The sequence below is a fragment of the Echinops telfairi genome, unplaced genomic scaffold, assembly GCF_000313985.2.
Source record: "Echinops telfairi isolate 266 unplaced genomic scaffold, ASM31398v2 ScPeMD7_25;HRSCAF=90, whole genome shotgun sequence".
Classification (NCBI taxonomy): domain Eukaryota; kingdom Metazoa; phylum Chordata; class Mammalia; order Afrosoricida; family Tenrecidae; genus Echinops; species Echinops telfairi.
The window spans coordinates 29,651,007-29,656,268 of NW_022103922.1; positions in this window are offsets into that span (position 1 = coordinate 29,651,007).

Here is a 5,262-nt window from a genome sequence, read left to right on the forward strand (position 1 = left end):
CATGTACCAGTTTAAGGGTGCATTTGTGTTTAAATTTCTCCATGATTAATTCCCACAGTGTAACTTCTAAGTCATGTAGTTGATACATATTTAATTCTACAGAAAACTGCGACCATGTTTTCCAGAGAAGCTATATTTTTATATTCCAACACCGATGTAAGCAGACACAGCTTTCAGCATTGGCGGTGCCCATGCCTTTTCCAGCTGTTCTAAGAGGTGGTGTTAGGTCCTTGCACTAGCAATTACATAGAAAATTTAACAAATGAAAGAAATGAAATTGGATATGAAATATAAATATACACAACATAACTGCTATTAGCTCTATCATAGCCATTGATAATGCATTCTGATTCCCAACTAATACATTTATGCACCATCAATTAGGATATTACCTACTTATAAGTAAAGGCTTCCATTTAAAAATGAGCTAACTTGAAAGGAAAACTGCATTTACTTCCTTTCCTACAGACAAATAAATTTACTTTCTTTTACTTTTGAGCCGATGAAAATAAAAATAAAAAATTAATACCTCAAGCACCTTTTTTACATATATTCTCTCTGAGCTTATTTTTCCCTTTACTATTTTTCCCACATCAGAAACCAGAAGAAAGCATTATATTTTGTTTCTGACTTATACTTGATACTTCTTTTAAGTTTTCTAAATTTTAGCAGAACAAATTATCCCCTTCTCATTTTAAAATTTTACTATATTATGTCATCTTAGATAATTTGCCATTTCCTATAGGCAACTTCAATTTTGTAAAATTAAAATAATAAGGCTCAATTGGTAGAAAAACTTTTGGGCTAAATTTCACAGTTAGCCATAGAATTTTTCTCTAATCACATGTACTTTTATTTAATAGTTAAAATGATAAAAAATGAATCAAAATTAATGTGAAGAGATTGTATAGCAAAATGCCTTCAATGTGATATAATATAAACTCTATAGGATTTAGTTTGTTTTTTATTTTAAAGCTTAAATTTGTTGGCTGCCACTTCTATATTTATGTGACTAGTTATTTTGAATCTGGTTCCTGACTTTTGGGATGTCAATTTTTTGAGAAGACAGTGTGTATATAGATAAATTAATGAATAAAGCATTTCAATTTATAATGAAATGTTAAATATTTTTGATAGGTAAAATTACTTCAATGATGTTGACATAACATAAAAATAAGTAGACTTATAAGTAGACTAACCTTGAAATAAAATTTATACAAATCTTATCAGGTTAGGAGAATGTGAAGTAGCCTAAATATTAAAAACAAAGCAAGCATTAAACAAAAAATGACATAAAAAAGTAATTGTTGGGAAGGAAAGACAGACAATATTTCCTTAATCTGCAAACCTTCATTTTGCAGTGACATTAAAGGAGTAAGCTTTTCAGTTTGTGGTAGCTCATTTGTACTTAAAGAAATGGGAACCATGCACATAGCACCATCAGTGTCATGAACATATGAGCTGTTCCTTGCCCTCAGATATTTAAAAAATATAAAAACTATCAAATAACAACAACAACACTGTCATCAAGTTGATTCCAACACATGTTGTTTTTGTTGTTCGGTGCTGGAGAGTTGGTTCTAACGCAGAGACCTTATGCACAACTGAACAAAACACTGTCTGGTCCAGCAGCATGTTCAAAATGCTCCCATTCCTGAACCCATCTCTTTTAGGGCCTTCCTCCACTTTGCTGCCTCTGTCCTACCTCGCATGGCGTCCTTCTCCAGGAACTGTGCTCTCCTGATGTATGTCCAAAGAATATAAGACAGAGTCTCACCTTCTTGCTTCTAAGGAGCACTCTGGCTGTATTTCTTCCAAGACAGATCAATGTTCTTCTCCAACAACTCAATACAAATGCATCAAACCGTATTTGATCTTCATTATTCAGTGTTTAACTTTCACATGGATTTGAGGCAGTTGAAAATGCCATAGACTGGATATCAGAAAAGACTCTGAAACTTGCTCTAAATCACAGAGTAGTTCAAGCCAATGGGAAAAAGTCATAGAATCAGAGTTGACTGGAGAAGACAAAGCCAAGCAGTGCAATGAAATGCATGAAGACCTAGAGTTGGACACCAAACGGGAAAACACGGTCAGCACATCTTCAATTGAAAGAACTCAAGAAAATCTTCAAGCCCCAAGTTGCAATATTGAAAACTTACAATTCATAGTGACCCTTTGCTAGAGTAAAGTGGCTCCACTGGGTTTCCAAAGCTCTAACTATTCAAAGAAGCAGACAACCTTGTGGTTAACATGTTAATGCTTATTGCACTATCAGGTCTCCTATGAACAGTTAAAAAGCACATACTTGTTGGAAGAAAAGTTATATTTTTTATTATTCTACAACTGAAGATTATAAAATGTAGTTCATTTAGAAACAATGAGTGTTATAACTCCTTTTGGTAGTTGAGTTATGTTTTCTGTGGGGGTAAAAAACAAAACTAAGGAAGCAAAGGAGAGAGGTTCATGCGTCACAATGCTAAAAAATAGTTAATTATATCGGGGTTTTGTTCATTAATACATTTTTCAGTGGCTTAAAGCATCAAACATTTCTTATGTTTTTTACTCCACTGTAGGTCAGCAGAAGATAATATCTTGCTAGAACAATTGGTTCTTGTGGTAGTGGAATAAATACCAATAACATCCACTCCCATTTGAATGGCCTAAACAAATCACATGGTCAAGCCCAATGTCAGAGAGATGTGGTTAAAAGTAAACCTCAGGAGGAAAGCTGACTAAATCGTAAGAAATACTAAATCAGTCAACAAAAGATTCATAATAAAAGTTTCATCACCCAAGTAGAAACATATACAAATCATAAACACACATTTTACCAAAAGACACCAAATGACCAAAAATAATATGAAAAATAGGTCAAAATGTTAAGCATTGAAATAAAGGGCAATTTAAAAAAATGAAGATTAGGAGCACAGAGATAAAGTGATTGTAAGAATTCTCTGAAGTTCTGTGTCTTCTCAGCATGACTGTCATGGCTCAAGGTGAGAAATATCAAAGCAAAATTGATGATAAAGACAGACTAAACAGTATTCTTGACAAGCACAATGGAATCATCAATCGGCTATTCATATTTCAGAGAAGGAAAAATTCACACATCAGCATGAAAAACTGGGGGAAATCTGCAACTTCATACTTACCCAGCTATACGAGGCCTTAACGTGTGAAGTTGTGAAAATTCACATAAGAGCTTGACTGACCATAGTAGTGTGTGGTCACCGGTGGCACCATGGAGTCAGCATGTTGAACTGTAACCACGGGTGGTCGGTTGAAACACACGGGCTGCTAGTCGAAAGAAAGTTGAGGCTATTTGTTCCCATAAAGATCTAAAGTCTGCAGAAGACTCTGGTCACTGGGAGTTGAAGTCAATTTCAATGGCAGTTGAGGGCTCAGTGGTTATCTTCTTTTCTTTTGGAATTCTTGAACTTGGGTCTAAACCTTGAAGCAGAAAGAATAAGCAACCTAATAGCCAGAGTCACCATTTTAACACTGATACAATCTTAACAATCCATATGATTTTGGAGACAAAGCTTCACTCTTTAAAAAATGGTTTGAATTTCTTTTTAATAATCTCCTCATAGACTAGACATTCTACTTTAATGATGTTATTGAAATAAATTATTTTCTTTAAATATTTTAAAAATACTTTTATTGGGGGCTCTTACATCTCTTATAACAATCCATACATTCCTCCAATGTGTCAAGCAAATTTGCACATATATCACCATCATCATTTTCAAAGCATTCTCTTTCCAATTGAGACCCTGATATTAGCTCCCCATTTCTTCCCCCTCCCTCAAGAATCCTTGATAAGTTATAGATTATTTTTTCCATATTTTACATCATCCTCTTTCGTCCCTCACCCACTTTTCCATTATTCATCTCCCCCAATCCTTCTGGAATCCCTCCTCTTTGTCGGCCCTGAGGGGTTTATCTATCCTGGATTCCCTGTGTTGTGGCCTCTTATCTGTAGCAGTGTGCATGCTCTGGTCTAATTCGATTTGTAAGGCAGAATTGATGTCATGATAGTGGGGTGAAGGAAGTACCAAAGAGCTAGAGGAAAGTTGTGTGTTTCATGGGTGCTATACTACACCCTGACTGGCTCAGCTCTTCCCTATGACCCCTCTGCGAGGGGATGTCCAGTTGTCTACAGATGGGCATTGACTCAACTCCATGTGTCTTCTCAACAGGAATGTCTGTCAGAAAGTGTATGTATGTCCCGTCTCTAGTGAGCTATTCATCTCCTTAGTGTCTCCAAATGAGGTCATCAAGCTGTGACCTGATATACAAGCTAAACTCTACCCCTTGACTCTTAAGTCTCAAGTTGACAACAGATTGTCATTTCCACAGGAATTGTAAATATACTGTATATACTCCTGTATAAGCCGAGTTTTTCAACACATTTATTATGCAGTTTTTGTGGTAAAATTAGGTGCCTCAGTTGATATCCAGGTCGGCTTATACTCGAGTATATTTTCAAACCATGGATCCTATGAAACTAGTGAATAAAGAAAGTGATTTAAATCTGGCAAAGCCAATGCTTAGTTTGAGAATTCATGCAGTTTATTTGAGCTGCAATCCCCAAAAGGCCCTGGGTGACCATGAATGTGAACATATTTAAGATAAACGTCCAAGTTCTCAAAACTATTGCATCCATAAAGGCTAGAAATGTAGGAAGCAATCATTGCTCTCTTCTCTAAGAAATTAGATAATTCAAGAAACACTACAAAGAGTTAGGAACTAGAAACTGGGGATCCATTGAATATTATAATTCTAAATGAATCATATATCAGATCTATGTTCTTTAACATGGTGTAGATTTTATTTGATCTTGATGAGATCATGTAACATACTGGCTTTGAAGTTCTTGAAATACATATTCTATATCTATTCCAGAAACTATTTGGAAAGATGTATTTCAGAACCTGGATTCTTAAATTGCCTGCTGTGTGGCATGCCGCAGCACAATGTCTTAGATTTCTCCCTTTGTCTCGAGGAAGCAGTGCCCAATATTTTTGCAAGCAATGACATAGTTGTGAACGTTTGGGGAAACATTGTGAAAACAAATACAGCTTCTCATTTAAAGTTTCTTCATGTTAAGATAGCCCTTATTTCTAGACCCTCTGCTATGCAAGAGGGCAAGAGGCATTGTATACGACTTGGTACCTGAGTCAGTTCATTTAACTTTTAGAATGATTCAATGAAATGGCTATTATTCTAGAACAAATCAAGGTACGTAATATTTTA